Source organism: Octodon degus, unplaced genomic scaffold (genome assembly GCF_000260255.1).
Source record: "Octodon degus isolate 3935 unplaced genomic scaffold, OctDeg1.0 scaffold00059, whole genome shotgun sequence".
In the NCBI taxonomy this organism is placed as follows: Eukaryota; Metazoa; Chordata; class Mammalia; order Rodentia; family Octodontidae; genus Octodon; species Octodon degus.
In genome coordinates this window covers 5,563,716-5,581,191 of record NW_004524635.1, presented here as the reverse complement: position 1 = coordinate 5,581,191, position 17,476 = coordinate 5,563,716, and the positions used below count along the sequence as shown (strand labels likewise).

General features: G+C 39.0%; 1 pseudogene; it reads left to right on the top strand.

Moving 5' to 3' along the window:
- The first annotated feature begins 4,967 nt into the window (after nt 1-4,967).
- LOC101589553 lies at nt 4,968-5,390 on the top strand (annotated as a pseudogene).
- Nucleotides 5,391-17,476: the final 12,086 nt, after the last annotated feature.

Here is a 17,476-nt window from a genome sequence, read left to right as displayed (position 1 = left end):
AACAAACAAACAAACAAAACAAAAACAAAACAAAAAAAACCCCAAACCTGAACTTGAAAACAGGCTTAAAAAAAAAAAAATCCAGTGAGGTTATTTATAAAAAGTAAAACATTAAAAAGAATGTAGAGAGGCCAGGGAGGTGGCTCAGTGGAATAAGTGCTTCCCTGGCAAGAGCAAGGGCCTGAGTTCAATCCCTGGTTCCGCAAAAATAAAATAAAATAATAAGAATGTAGAAAGAGCCTTATGGGGCATCATTAAAAGAGCAGACCTTCACCGTATGGGGTTCCAGAAGAAGAGAAGGGAAAATACATAGAAAATCTCTTCAATTAAATAATTGTTGAAAGCTTTCCAAACCCTGGGAAAGATACATCTGGCTCTAAGAAGCTCAGAGCACTGCTAATACATTTGGCCATGAAAGACCCTTTCTGAGACAGTATATTAGAGTAAAACTGTCAAAGGTACAAGATAAAGACAGAATTCTAACACAGCAAGAGAAATGCACCAAGTCTTAGGTGGTTCTCATTAGAATAACAACAGGCTTTTCAACAGGCTTTTACACCAGGAGAGAAAGGGATGATATATATTTTTTTGAAAGAAAAAAACCCCTGACAATTAAAAATGCCATACTCAGCACAGCTATCCTTCAGAAACGCAATAGAAATAATACACTTTCCAGACCAGCGAAAAGTAACAGAATTCGCTACCACTGGGTTGACCCTTCAGGAGATGCCTAAAGGAGGATCGTACTAAAAGGAAGAGGATGTTAACTGCTATTATGAAAACATGTGAAAGCGCGAAAGTCATCATTAAAACATATGCAAAAGAACATCAAATCCCATCAATGCAGAAAGTCAGCAAAAGATAGTTTTCACAAGAACAAAAGGTATACAAGATAACCAGAAATAAACAGGCTTACAAGAACGTCTTGTAGGGCTGGGGAGATAGCTCTGTGGCATAAGCACCTGCCTGGCAAGCGCAAGGTCCTGAGTTTGATCCCTGGTGCCACATGCGGTGCTAGCCCCAGAATCCTGGGCATACTGTGCAGGCCTGAAACCAGGCATGGTGATGAACACCCATAATCCCAGGGCTGGGGAGGTTGAGACAGGAAGATCGCTAGGAGTCCAAACAGCGTAGTAAGACCCTGTATCGACATATGAAAAACATAAAAAGAAATAATAAAAGAAATAATAAAAAATGTCTTGTAAACAATAATCCTGAATGTAAATAGATCATATTTGCCCATTAACATACTACTGTCATCAATGGGTATACCATATAGATTTAAACATTTTTATTTATTTTTCTAATGTATTTAGTACAGGGTCTACAGGGTCTCACTACAGATTGGACTCATAGTGATTCTGTTTTCAGCCTTCCAAGTGCTGGGATTACAGGGTGTGCCCAACCACACCCAGTCTAAATCTTATTATTATTATTTTAAATGTATTTAGTAGGGTCTACTGGGTCTTACTACACAGATTGGACGCATAGTGATCCTCCTGCATTTCAGCCTCCCAAGCGCTGGGATTGCAGGCGCACGCCACCACATTCAGTTTCAATGGCTGTCTCAGTGTGCCCTGGGGGTGGGGGCGGGGCCTGGCACATGGGGGATAGAACCCTGGTCCCTGCATCTGCCTAAACAGGCACTTTAATTTGCTGAGCTATCTGCTGGCCCTAATTTTTTTTTTTTTTAACTCAGAATTAAATTATAGGTCAAATAGACTTAACAGTTCATCAAACAAAATGCACATTCTTCTCAGCACATGGAACTCTCTCCGGGATGGAGCACTTACACGTTAGGACACTGAACAAGTTTCAACCAATTCAGAAAAGTGTAAACCACCATGTTTATCTTTCCTGAGAATAATAAAATAAAACTAGAAACAGCAAGAGGAACAGTGGAAATTTTACACAGCTACATAAAAATTGAAATTCTTTTAAATTAACAATGAGCCCATGAAGAAATCAATAGAGAAATTTAAAAGGTAAAATGTATTTCTTGAAACTAATGAAGCTACAACATACCAAAACCTAGGATATACTGGACGCATAGTCTTAAGAGGGTTGCTTACAGTGATGAATGTCTACATGAAGCATAAGATAAAGGAAGGAAGGAAAAAGAAAGTAAGGAAGAAGCAATAGATCAAGTACAAATTTAGCAGAAAGAAGGCAAAACAAAAATCACAGCAGAAATAATAAAAAAACAGAAAAATCAATGAACTGATGATTCAAGTTGTTTTTTTAGAAATGATAAGCAAAGCTGAAAAACCCTTAGTTACACGAACCTTTAGTTACACTAGCCAAAAGAAAGGAGAGCCAAGCTAATCAGTCATAAAAAAGGAGTCACTACACCTACCACAGAAAAACGTCAGATTATTGCAGACTATTATGAACAACTATGTACCAACTAATTTTTTTTTATTTTAACTTTTTAAGTTTTATTGAGAAACAAATATCAATGAGACACTTTCCAAGCTGATTACTAGGACATTTTCAATAATTAATACATTGCACATTGTTATCTTCTCAGTGGTCATCCACAGTACAAGCAGCAGCCAGGACATCCTGTCCAAGCACTACTACCACAAACCCTTCCTCTCACTGGACCAAGCGAAAGCAGCTGTCTATTCTAACTATTCTATATGTACAAATTATGTACCAACTAATTAGAAAGCACAGAAGAAAGGAATAAATTGCTGGGTACTTATATCTACTAACATGAGAATATAGAAAATCTGAACAAATAACAAGTAGATTAAACCAGTAATCAAAACTATCTCAATAAACCAAAGTCCAAGACCAGATGACTTCATGCAGAATTTCACTAAGCTTTGAAAGAAGAATTAAGACCAATTCCTAACTATTCCAACATATTTAAATGGAAAAGGTAGGGCCAGACTCATTTTTATAAGGCCATCATTTTCTTGTACAAAAAAAAGAGGAAAGGGCTGGGGAGATAGCTCAGTAGAATAAGCGCTTGCCTGGCAAGCATAAGGTCCCGAGTTCAATCCCCGGTACTGAAAAAAAGAAAACAAAAAAAGAGGAAAGAACAAAAGAAAGGAATAAAACCCTACAGGTTGTGACAAGTAAGCTGAATCAGCAGCTTGGTTGCTTGAGAGCTGCTTCTGGGTGTGTTGGGTCCCCACCTCCTCTTGGTTCCATGGTACTGCTCTGCCTTGATGTCTCTGCTTTGAAGCCTGCTGATCAGGGACTGAACTTGCTGAAGGTGTGAATCAAAATAATCCTCTCATTTGATTTCTGCTTGCCAGGTATTTTGTGCCAGTGTAGGCATAGGTGACCAATTCAAGAAATATATGCCTAGGGCTGGCCAAATAGCTCATCAGATTAAAGCACCTGCAAGCAGGTACAGGGGCCGGGGGTTTGATCCCCAGGCCTGCCTGTGCTGGCCCTGCCCCTGGGGCGGGCTGGGATGTGACTGAGACTGGGCGTGGTGGTGCACGCCTGTAATCCCAGCACTTGGGAGGCTGTAAATACTAGAATCACTGCAGTCCAATCTAGTAGTAAGACTTTGAATATCCTGTAGATCCTTCCCTAAAATGCAGAAAAAAAGAGAAAAATATGCCTGAAGAATACAAAAGCAAGTTTTCTCAACAAAGTACTAGAATGCCATATCTAGTAATATATAAAAAGCAAGTTTATACCCCATAATAAAATGAGATCTCACCCACAAATGCAAAGATTGCTCAATATGTACAAATTAATGAATATAATGCATCACATCCACAGAGTGAAGGATAAAAATACATATCTGAATCTACACAGAAATAATTCACGATAGTCCCTTCATGGTAAAATCTGTCAAAATTATACATAGGAAAAATGTATCTCAACACAGAAAGGGCTATATATGCCAAACAGAAGCCAATAACAACCTAAGAATAAATTTAACCAAGGAGGCAAATGATCTGTATAATGGAAGTTACAAGTCATAGATGAAGGAAATCAAAGAGGACTCAAAAGAATAGAAACATATTTCATGTTTATGGATTTCAAAAATTAACATTGATAAAGTCCCCATTCTATCAGATGTAATCTACAAATTCAGTGCAATTTCTATCAAAATACCAGTGACATTCTTCACAAAATGAACTCCTAAAATTTGTGTGATACTACAAAAGACCCAGAATAGCTGAAGCAATTGTTGAGATCTATTTATTTTATTTTATTTTTTTAGTTTATGTATTTGGTACAGCGTGGCACTGCTCAGCTCGGACTTGTAGCGATCCCTCTGTTTTCAGCCTCCCCAGTGCTGGGATTACAGGCATGTGCCACCATGGCCAGACTCAATTGCTGGCTCAGCTCCCACAGGGGCAGGGCCAGCACAGCCTGGGATACCAGGAGATTTGAACCCTAAGTGCCAAAGCAAACACTTAGTCCACTGAGCTATCTCGCCAGCCCTAGCTGAAGCAATTGTAAACAAAAAGTACAAATCTGGGGGCATCACAAAAACTCACTTCAAAATATATGAATAATAATGGTAATACGATACTGACATTCATTAAACACCAAAACCAATGGCACATGATACAGAACCCAGAAATAAGTCTTTGTTTTTATATCCAAATGATTTTTGACAAAGGCAACTCATTGGTGAAACAAAAAAGTCTTTTCAATAAATAATTCTGGTAAAACTGAATATTTGCATGCAGAAGAAAGAAATAGGTCTCTATGTCTTATGATATACAAAAATCAATTCAAAAATGGATCAAAAATCTAAATGTAAACCTGAAGCTATGAAACTACTAGAGTAAAATACAGTGGAAACGATTGTGCCATTGGTCTTGGCAAAATACTCAAGACACATGGCTATAATAACACAAGCAACAAACTAAAAAATTGATCAATTTTATACAGCAAAGGAAACAACAGAATGAATGGACAAAGGATAGAATAGCACTTTCTATCCAACATCTTGATGGGCCTGCAGTGGTAGCCGCTACTCCACGATGCTGCCCAAAGATGACAAGAAGAAGAAAGATACCGGAAAGTTGGCCAAGAAAGACGAAGACCCAGTGAACAAATCTGGGGCCCAGGCCCAAAAGAAGTGGTCCAAAGGCAAAGTTCAGGACAAGCTCAACAACTTGGTTCTGTTTGATAAAGCTACTTATGACAAATTCTGTAAGGAAGTTCCCAACTATAAATTTATAATGCCTGCTGTGGTCTCTGAGAGACTGATGATCCGTAGGTCACTGGCCAGAGCAGCCCTTCAGGAGCTCCTTAGTAAAGGGCTTATGAAGTTGGTCGCAGAGCACAGAGCTCAAGTTATTTATACCAGAAATACCAAGGGTGGAGATGCCCCTGCCACTGGTGAAGATGCATGATGAATAGGCTCAACCAGGTGTACATTTGGAAAAAATAAAATTTTATTATAAAAAAGAATAGAATAGCAAAAAATATTTGTAGGCCATTTACCACATAAGAGATCAGTTTCCAAAATATATAAGGAATTGAAATTACTCAACAGTATAACTAATCAACCCCATTAAAAATGGGTGAATGACCTAAATAGGCATTTATTAAATGAATATGTAGAAATGGGGAAAAATAATATGTAAAGTACTATGTCACTAGTTGTCAGGGAAGTGCCAGCCAAAGTACAATGAAGTGTGATATTACTCCATGTAGAATGTCTCTTAAAAAACACACGCTGTTGGATGTGCGGAGAAAAGACAGTTCTCGTACACAATGGGCAGATGCACGCATGAGGACTGACTCGATGGAAAATGGCACGGAGCTTCAAATATGATCTAGCAGTCCCATGGCTGCGAACACATGGTGTGACTGAAAACCACAGTGAATGTTGAAATTAAAAATTACAGCAAAAATCACATTGTTATCCGTAACCCGCCAAATATTCCCACTTGCTCTGCACACTCTTATCCCATCCTCCTTCCCCCTTCCTGAAGCATTTCTAGAGGTCGGGTTTTGTGAGCTCTTTAGTTGTGCTTTTATGACTGCCTTGGCATCCTGAATCAGCCCAGGCTACCTTGACATGGTTACCTTTTATGGTCATTTTGATTTTAGGGATGAACCAGTAGTCACGCAGTCAATAAGGTGGATGGGGACATGCTGGGACGCTGGTGTGTGCCTGTCTTCCTGGCTGATGGCACTGTGCAGCGGCATTCACCCTGTTTCTACCAAACCTCATCAAGACAGAGCGGAAGACTTCCAGAACCGTTTCAGAAAGTGGCAAGAAGGATGGGCAAGTCGGAAGTGAGGGGGAACTATTGAGCAGTCGTAACGACCATGCGCCTTTTAATGTAATTAATTTTAAGAATGTAAACATTTACCGTATATTTTGATCAACCCTTGTGCACCCCAGGAGATGACATCTGGATGTCCAAGTGATGCTTTTCTGCTCTTCCATGTGAACTGTAGCTTAACTGACAGCACCCAGGACATTGAATTAATCTAAGTATCTCTGAACAGATGAATGGATAAGAAATGTGGGAAACTGACACAATGAATACTACTCAGAATAAAAAATAAACTGAAGCAATTTGTAGCAATCTGGATGAAAGTGTGGGACACTGCACAATCAACTGGGCACAGAAGGACAAACATCATATATTGTCATGTATGTGTAGAAGCTAAAAGGTTGATCTTGGGGAGAGTAGTAGAGACCAGTGCTCACAAAGGGTTAGGAGGAGGGAGGGATGCAGAGATGGTAAATAAAGAACCACAAGCATATGTGTATGTGTGTGTGTGTTGGGGGGGAGGGAAGATAAGGCCTCGGTATTCTGCCAAAGCTGGCCTTGAACTCATAATCCTCCTGTCTCAGCTTCCTAAATAGCTGGGATTACAGGTCTGTGCCATTACACTGGGTCAGAGGAATAACAACATCTTTCCCCTTTCTTCTTTTTTCTCTTCTCCTCTTTCTCATTCTTTTATTTCAGGAGAGAATATTGCTAGATATCCCAGTAGAATTTAATAAAATAATTAGGTATTTCAAAATAGCTTGTGTTCATGCTCTTAACACAAGTGGTATGTCTGAGGTTATAGATATGCCTTGAGCTGATCATTATATGCTATATACATGTTTTGAAACATCATACAAATTTTCAAAATGATTGTATGTCAATTAAAAATATATTAAACAATTGACTATTATTGAATCAGTACGAGTATTCACTGTACATACAACTTAATTGTGTTGAAAGTCAACATTTAGGCATTTTTAAAAATCTCTGTTATAGTTTTTCTGAAAGTTAGCTTTTGTACTCTGCTTTAAATTGACTAGGTGTTGGCTCTGTGGGTTTCAAGTTTCTTGAAAAAATTAGGTAACTGGGCTAGAAGACAGCAAAATTCCATAAATATTTCTTTTTGAAAAATTTAGAATGGCTCTGTCAAATATCTGAAGTTGCTAGACTTACAGCATTTATTCTGCTTGAAACTAAACATGATCAGAATATCAGTAAAACATAGATTTTGCAGTAAGCAATCATTACTACAATTTCTTTCTATTAACTTGTAAATAGGAAAATTTTTAAATAAAAGGATATTTCTAAAATCATTGAGCATTTCTATGTAGTGGTTTAAAAAGGTATTTTTTCTGCATTGCTGTTCACATTATTTTTTTCCAATTAAAAACATTTGAATTAAAAACACTTTTGAAGATGCATCTTTAAAACAGACTGAATCACAAGGAAAGTAGACTTAGGATGACATTTGCGTGACTAAACTGGATCTTGATTTTTATATATTAAAACTATTTTAGCTAACAGTTGTGAGACCTCTTATGTTCATAATGTTTTGCTTTACTTGTCAAGTCAGAAATAGAGGGCTTTTTTTTTTTTTGTGTGTGTATCTGGTACAGGGTCACACTATGCAGCTTGGACTCATAGTGATCCTCCTGTTTTTAGCCTTCTCAGAGCTGGGATTACTGGTGTGCGCCACCACGCCCAGTCTCAGTGCCCAGCTCAGTACAACCAGGTCAGTGTCGGGGTCAGGGCTGGAGGGTGGCACAGCATGTGGTATGGGGGATGGAACTCAGGGCCCTGCCCTTGTCTAAGCAGGTGCTTAGTCTGCTGAGTTATCTCGCCAGCCTAGGACAGCTATTTTTTGATCACCAATATTAAACTGAATTACAAAAGGTCCACCCAAAACTGAGATGGGGATTCCATCTCTCGGCTAATGATAGCTTGTAAAAAGAGGCTCTGTGGTTAGGAGTGGGTGTCAAACATGTGGGGATGAGGCAAATAAAACAAGACGCAAAAACCAAAATCAACAACAACAACAAAATACCCCGAAACAAGTCTCTAGCAAAAGAAGCTCCTTAAAGAGAAGGCTAAATGGCCTTGATTGAAGTTTTTTTTTTAAATGTGAAAAAAGGGTTTAAATATAGGGATTCTGTTAGATTACTTCAGATCTGAAAACACTTGGAGTTTGTGAGGTCACCAGAAAAACCCTCCCCTCAAATGAAATGGGTAGAAAAGGTTACAAAACAATAACAGCTTTCTCAACAATTTAACTCTGAGAGAGAGAGAGAGAGAGAGAGAGAGAGAGAGAGAGAGAGAGAGAGAGAATAAAAAAGGGAGGGAGCAGGGAGGGAAAACCAACAACAATTGGCCCAGTGGCAGTAATCAAATCAGGCTTCTCATGCTTGACCTTAACTGGATGCGCTCAAACAAACCTCCCACAAATCCCTCTGTAATAAGATTTATTTAAACTATGTGTAATTAGCACATTGTACGGACATGCCAGGCAAAACTCTAAACACTTCACCATATTAATTTTCTTGATTGTCCTGTACTCCCTGTAAGGTAAGGAGTCATAGTATCTCTGTTCCCCAGACAGACACAGAGGGCTTCTCTGTCTTGCCCAGCTACTCAACTCCCTGAGCTGCACAGCTACGATGCCAGAGCTCGTAGCTCGCACTCGTGGTTGCTGTGCTAGGCTATGCTGGGAAAAGAAGAAAAGATATCGCACATAAAGTCTGGGGTCAAAACTCCTGACTTTTCAACTTCGTGGAATTCAACAACCCTAGGGAAGGTCCTTCAAGAGTTGCATACAGTAGTAGCAAAGCCAGCTTATTCAAGTATGGTCACTTCCTTGTTTCCCAAGTATGTACAAATCTGTCTGCAATAAGTCAAACCTAATAATGGCAAAACAAAGCGACTGGGTTATAAGAGGCCAGCACCCAGGGGCCCAGCAAATTTGGCTTCTGGTTCAGCAACACACAAGCGCCATAATGATCTAGTTCGCTCATGTCATGGGAGGGTTTTCCATGTCCTCTAATAGTTCCTTTTCTCCATTGTCCAAAATAACATAAAATAAATGAGTAACTTATTTGTCCATGTTCAGGAAGATGTTAAAACATGGTTTGGAAATGAGCAGAGAAGAGCAGACCACCGCCAACAGGAAATGCCAGAGAGGAAAAACATACCATCAGGGCACACGGGATTATAACCTGATTTAGCATCCTTTACAACCACCGTCTCCTCAAGGATTTTCCTGATTATGATCTTCAGAAGCATGAAAAAGTTTAAGGGGATTTTCCTGATTATTGAATGCAAAAGCATGAGAAAGTTTCACGAGATACAAATAGACTTGCCTAATTTGAAGTTTACAGCCAGGGAGTTTGGAGGGTTACATTTTTATCACTGTATATGACAGTTCTGGGAAGAGGAAAAAATGTTAGTCACAAGAAATCGCATTCTCTAAGTGGATCAGAATCATTTAATCCAATATCCCTTTTATTTCTGGAGGTGGGGGAGGGGAAAGATTGGAAAGAGTATGGGTTCGTCTGCGAATCTGATGGAAGCTATGAATGCATTCCCCAGAAAAATGCCCGGGCACAGAGTCATGAAGTGCTGCACTTTATTTTATGTAGCTCACAAACAACTTTCTGTGTTCTAAGAAAGAATTTTATATATTTAAAACTTAATGGAATTTGACAGATGGATTAAAATGACATTCTAGTACTATTTGCTTGCTCTGGTTATTGTTGCAAGTGGGTTGGAGACCACTGAGTGACAGCTAGCAACTCTCTTGCCTGTGCATAATTATTGGGCCGAAGGAGGAAATTTAGAGGTAAGAAGTATGGAAATACTTAGCATTCAGGGCAATCTTCACTGTTAAGAGTCATCAGGGAGGCAAGGAATAATCTACAGTTTGGTTTCAATTATTTTGTTTTTAACAAATATCACTGAATCTTCTTGGGGGTAAGATGAAAAATCTCAACAGCAGTTTTCCTCAAGGGACAACAATCTTCTATTTAAGTGTAGCAAATAGGAAAACAAGTATTTAATGGAAACTAACTAAAATCAGATATAAAAACAACACCATGTAAATATCGTATTGTCTCCCTAGTGTAAGAATCTGAAAGAATAAATAAAACCTGAAAGGTATAATAGATACAGTAAAATGGAAAGAAATAAAACTTGAGGATCAAACAACAAAGATGAGGGAAAGGAGAAAAAATAAGAAAAAAGGAAGGGGGGAAATCACACAAGTGTACATACAGGATAGCTGAGATGATTGTACAATAATTTCATTAAGTTCTTTGAAAATAACAGTTAATGTTTAGAATTTTCACTTTGACTAACTTTGTATGCTGATATCTGTAATCTAAGCAGCTACCTCAAGGACAGCAATGTGTGATACAAACACTATGGTTGAATTCCTATCATTTTGGTGTTCTAAATGTGAATTGTTGTAATGTCTTATCAATTATTATTATACTCTCCTTAAAATAATAAAATTTAAAAAGAGTAAAACAGGTAAGAAAAAAATAAGGTTTATTGAAAGCAAGTGTTAATATTCAAGGATCTCTGTAATCTTGCATATCTGTTAATCTGAGCAACAGATTTGATGATAAAAATACCTAATATCACAACCATTGGCAATTTGCTATTCTTGTTTTGACAATATGTAACATATGTATTATTGTGGGTTATCCTCTTTCTGTCTTTGTATCTGCTGTTTGTCTTTGCTTTTGTTTTTACTTTCAAAGTAAAATAAAGTAAATAAAAACAAGAACAAGAACAACAATAATAACAAAAACAACAGATCCTCAAAGGTACCCTCATCAGTAGTGCCAAGCTCAGGAAATTGCAACGATCTAACATAAAATTTCATCATTGATCACTCTTTGATGATTTGTTCATGTATTAATTTAAACAAGTTTGTATGGAGACCCTACCATTCAGGCAGACATCATGGTATAAAGCAATGGTGGCAAATCTATGGTACATTGCCAAGGTGAGCTGTTTATCCTTGAAAGTTCCCAAAGGTTCGGCATCACTTATATGGTGATATACACTTGATTCAACAGATCTGGTCTAGGAGTACCAGAGGATTTGATAGCCAGGTCTTTGCCTGCCACTGATGTCAACTTCATTATCACTCATCAATGAAAGTAGTGAATGAGATAGCCAGTACCAAACTATGGCACCATGCTGTCATAAGTTTTTTTTTTGCTGAACCAGGGCTTGAACTCAGGCCCATGCACTTGCCAGGCAGGTGCTTATTCCACTGAGCCATCTCCCCGGCCCCTGAAGTTTTTTAAAAAGGGAGCTGTGTATTGAGGATGGTGACACCATCCTTAAAAAGACAAGCAAGATCTCATTGTAATGCTATATTCTAAGTGCCTCCTATGTCGCTTGATGTTCAGTAGGTGCACAATTACATTTATTGCATTTAGTGAATCTTTTGCTTTTCACTGGCTAGTCAGAGACTCAACAACAAAGTAGTCATGATGGTTCCTCTGACAAAAAGGGGAAAACCTGAGCATTGGAGAAGTTAGACTGTATGAATGTCCATGTGGCCCAGGTTAGATCCACAGAAAATATCCAAATCTTTTCAGCTTCTAATCTGACGATCTTCGTATGGACACACAGTCCATAGGGAAGTCAACAGCAATGAGTAATTTTATACATTTCTGAAATGAATGCATCAAATCATAAAAGAGGAGGATTTGTAAAATTGGATCAAGTCTGCTCAGAGCAGCCCGATAATTTTATATGGTCAGTTTTGAGAAGAACAAGCAATAAACTAATTAGCTGCTAAACTGAAAATAGGAGAGATGGAAAAAGACAAGCAAAATGTTAAATTCCTTACCAAATTGGAGAATATTAAATCTACAAAAACCAGAGAGCAATACAAGAGCAGACTCGCTAGAAAAAGTGGAGGGAAGATAAAAAGAGCAAGTGGAGTTTTTGGGTGAAAATTTAGCTCAGCGGTAGAGCACTTACGTGGCTTGCACAAGGCCCTGGGTTCCATCCCTTGTGATAGATGGATGGATGGAGAGCTTTGAAGCTAGCTTCTGGTAGACTTTATCATCAGAAGCCTGCTTGGTACATTAAAAAAAGATTTTCAATAGTTTTCTCCTCCTAGTTTTGGAGTGTGAAGGGAAAAATTCCAATCAGGAAAGATGTAGATTCAGGTGAAAGGAGCAAAATGAAGCTGGGAGAATGCAAAGAGGCCTGAAGTTCATCATCCTTGTCTTCCCCACATTTTGCAATGGCTATGACCTTTCTTGGTTCACTTTGAGGAGGCCAATCAGACCATTTCAAAGCAGAACTCTAGATTTACTAATTTATAGCCTATTCCGGGTGAGTGCTTGGAGTGGTGTTTGTATTTATAGCACAAACTCCACTGACATTTTTGGCCTCTTAGTTTGATTTAAAACCTATTGCACTTTAGTAGCTCTAGGCTCTCAGCAAATTGATACTCAGCCAGTGCATATTTGAAAAACTTAGCTAAGGTCATCAGAGTCAGAAACAGCACTCACATTAGTACTTTTGGAAAACATTCTTAGCCAGATGCTCTCTTTCTGCAGCCGGCCTGGGCTGGGCTTCTCTGGTAAAGTACCCACACTCAATGCAAGCAAAGTGTGCATGAGAGCTGGGGCTGGGACAAAAAAAAAGCACAAAGAGACTCGGAGGACAATAATCAGGACACAGTCTGACAGAGACATAACATGATTTTTCAAGAGAATTTCTTAACCACATTTGGAAACACACCAATCTCCTGAAGGCTGGTGAAGCAGTTGAAAACCACAGCACTGAGGACCATTTTGCACAGAGCTTGGGTGAGTAGGTTGCAGATAAAGGCTCTATGAATAAGAAACAGACTGAGCACTCAGAGGAGAAGCCCCACACATGACAGATCTAGGTGACTAGAACTCAATCAGATGCAAGCACATAAAATTCATTAAGGAAATCTGATTTGTTTCTCTGCGATCGATAAACAATCAAAAGAGCAAATGGACAGGCGGAGGAACACAAACAGGGATTCTAACCTCCAAGACCAACTTTTCAAAGGGGTATTGTCAAAGAAAAACAAAGGCATAGTATAGATCAGAGAAGGAGAGGAGATAAGGTGGCAGGGGAAGAGGGAGACAGAAACAGGGACAGACAGACAAACCATGTCAGTTAGTCCGCTCTGTATTTTGGCAAAAGGCAGAACATAATGAAAAACTGCCTGGCTAAGCATATCTTTAAGAATGAATAGCTAGTGCTGATGAACCAGTTTTAATGAGGATGAGGCTACCTAGGTTTTAATTGGAAATAATATAGCACTGTACTAAAGGCGTTCTCCTTAAATCTCAGGCATTAGATAAAGCCAGTTCATGTCTCCCCCTCCCCCACACCACTGTGCTGGAAATGGGAGCACACAGCCCAGTTGGCCAGGTTCCACAGAACAGCTCTCCTACTGATGACTGCTGTCCACTGACACTCAGGAACAATGGCACCATGGGACCTGGCAGAGGGAACACACCCTGTGCAGTGAGAGGGACTTTCTCTTGCACTGAGGCAACATATTTCGAGTTGTTCTGTCTGCCTCATCTGTGTGGTCTGAAAAATAAAATTTACATATTCATTAGGTCAATAACTATATGTAGAGCCTTGTGGGTAGCAGCACTCTTCTCAGTGGTGGGTATCCAAAATAGAGCTCAATAATCAGTCTCTTGTCCTGGAGAACTCAGTCTCTTGACTGGGAAAACAGACAGTAATAAGTAAACAAATCTTTACTTACTAAAGCATCAGGAAGCAATGAGTTGTATGGACAAATAATATGGCAGGAGAAAGAAAAGGATGAATTAGGCTAGCACTGCAGGGAATTAAACAGCCACATCTGCTCAGCAGATACACATCCTTGCACTCAAAAAGTTTTCTTGCAACTAAAGTCAAAGCTGTGCTTTCCTCTGGGTGAAGTGTCATGGTCCGTGCTGTGAGTAACAATCTGCCTCGTTTCTGCTGACCTGCTCTGATGGTGGGATGCAATGCAAAGAGCTCTGAAACAGTAAGGAGCAGAAAGTCCAATGTCATCGTGATTGGGTAGGCTGTTTCTTCAGTGGGCTCCCAGGACCAACACTTGCCAGTGTCTCTGCCCTTGTAAGGCTCTCCCCGTGAAGTTGGGCTGGCCTGTGGCTTCTGTCAATCAACAGAAAGAGGTGGAATCATTGCTGGCAAGAGTCCAAACTTTGGCTTTAAGAGTACCTAGTAATTTTTGCTTCTACATGCAGTCTAGTCCAAAGCCAGTCACCTTACATGCTTGCTACTCTGAGACCAACATGCTTTGAGAAGTTCAACCTTGCCACATGTGGTGAGACCACAAGGTTGAAGGTCAAGCCTCCATCCAACAACAGCACCTATTTCATGACAGAAATGAAACAGACCAGCCTGTTCAGCTGAGTCACCTTCTCCCGACTCCACACAGGGCAGCAACCTACTGAGAACTATGCAAATTGCAGGACTAGGCATAAGGAAATAAAATGCTTATATTTAGGGGTAGCTTTGTTCATGGCATGAGTTAATGAAAATAGTAATTTATTTTCAGATACAGTAAATTTTTCATGTACATTCTTGGCTTGGATTGTTTGCTTAGGATCTTGCTGTTTGTTGTCTGTGCCTTTGATTTTAAGTAACATCAGTTGAGCACATGAATTGCTGGATCTCAGATAGGGAAAAGTATGTTCTGATTTAAGGCTAAAAAGGGATGTCTGCTATTAAGACAAGAGCGCGTTTCTGCTGACCTATTTATCTCATGCAGGCCAAACTTACGTCCTGCCATAATTCTGTAGGTAGGAAGCTGAACTAGCATTGACCTCCGTTAGCATTTCCCAACTCAAGTGACAATGCCCCACCCTGAAATTTCTGACAACACTATCAAATTCCTACAGCAAACACTTACTGAGCATCCTCAGAAAGTGCTGGCAACAACGTCTTCTTCAAACAGAACGGACAAATCTGCCCAGTTTTATGCAAAGGAAAAGGAAAAGCAAAGCAATTAATTCGCCCCGGGAAACATGCTGAGGCCGTGAATTCACCAGGTAGTGCAAAGTGTCAGCTGCACTTACAAAGAGGATGCTCTGTCCTTCCCCTGTCCTTTGGGCCTTTTCCGCCTCCACTGGGGGTGGGGCCTTGGATGATGTGGGCAGGGTGGTAGGGACATTTAGGACATGAACTAGAATGTAAAAGGCATATTGCCTCTTGATGACACTGATCTCTTTTTTATTTTTTTATCATAGATAGCTTTTATCTTTTTTAAAATTAATTTTATTGAGAAACAAATAGCAATGAGACAGTTTCAAAACCGATTAGTAGGACTGTTTCAATAATATGTTGTATATTGTTGTCTTTGTAGTGATTATTCATAGTACGAGATGCAGACATGATATCCTGTCCAAACACTATTAGTACAAATCTTTCTTCTCACTGAATTAAGAGAAAGAAGCTGTATAGCTATCCTATTTTATATATACAGATACAAAATGGTCCTTCATTTGTATCCCCCCTTTTTTTGGTTTTGTGGGAGATGGGTATTCCATTGCCATTGAAATATTGTAGGTGTGTGAATTCAGCAAAATAATCCAATATAGTCCAGTAGTTCATAATAGTGGGTTATCCACAGAACTGGCAATGGATGACACTGATCTTAAAGACTTCTGGGATATATGAACAAAGATCTGGGAGAGACTGCAGTACAGAGGTCTTTGAGAGGATCTACTGCAGTGCCTCTTGAAAGGCGGAACTTGAGAATACCAGCACGAATATCATCTGGGAACCTGCTACCAACGGAGATTCTTGATTCCTATCTCAGATAAACTAGATCTCCACTTTGCAGTGGGAGGCAGTGACCTGTACTGTAACCAGCTCTTCAGTTGGCTTTGATGGTACAGGCCAGTCTGGGAAACATCAGTGTGTTGAAATCCAGAAGGAAAAAGAAATTAAACTCTTGTTTATACTCATTTCTCTCTGTGTGGTGGCACATGCCTAGAAACCCAGCATGCAGGAAGCTGAGGCCGGAGGATTGATATGAGTTTGAGGCCAGTCTGGGCTATGTAGTGAATTCAAGCCTAGCCTGGACTATATAGGGAGACTTGACCTGAAAACACCAAAACAAACTTATATTTAAGCTTTGAAGAAAAAACATTAAGCTTTACTAACAATTAAATTTATTAGACTTTAACATTCACTAACATTGAACCCTGACTTTCCTATTCTTATGCCATAAATGACAGGCAATTTGCACAATGCAAAGCTCTGAGATCATTATGCTCACTTGTTCATGTACTTTCTGTGTATTGTAAAGTGTTATCCTAATGCTTACTGGTAGGTCTACAAATTATATGATCTCCTTTTAATTTCACTAAATTAACTGTCTCAAATGGCCAACTGACTTAAAGAATTCCTGCAAAGAAGCCACCAAACTCAATGAAGTTAGAAGATGAACAGAACTGACACGACAATTCCCAAAAACATTGCTCCTACTATTAACTATTATCTAAAATGCCTTAGGGGGTACTAAAATAAATTTTTATTTGCAAGGGTGAAAATTCAAACATTTAAGATATTACCTCAACTTATCTCAGATTTTATTTTTTGCTTTTTGAGGCAGGGCATTTTGGACCTGCTGTGTATGCTAAATTGCCCTGTATCATGGTTCTTCTAGCCTCGGATTTGTGATCCTCCTTCTTCACATCCTGAGTGCTGGGATTACAAACCAGTGCTACCATACTTGACTAATATATCTATTTTCATATGGCTTGATAATAAAAAAGTTTTAAATACAGGAATATGTTGTATATATCATGTTTTTGTCCTGGGATCTCAGTTTCAAATGACTTTCACTGATAGAATAAATTGATTTCCTACACTCTACTCTTAATTGAATTTCCTGGTAATATGTGTCCACTTAAATGCACAAGTTCTAAAAATTTTACAATCTAGCTGTGTTTAAATGGTCAGTATGAAATAGGAATAGTTTTGCACAGATATCTAGATGTAATAAAGAGATATGAAATAATAAAGAAAATATGAATGGACAGAATCAACACCATAAGCTTAGTAGAAATTATTACAATGGAATATTTGAACATTTAGAATTGAAATATTTTCTATATAACAAACTACCACTTTGCACATTGAATTAGTACTTGATGAACCCATTTCTCAGATGAGGAAAGTGAGGGCCAGAGAGGTCACTATCACTTATAAAAACCTAAATG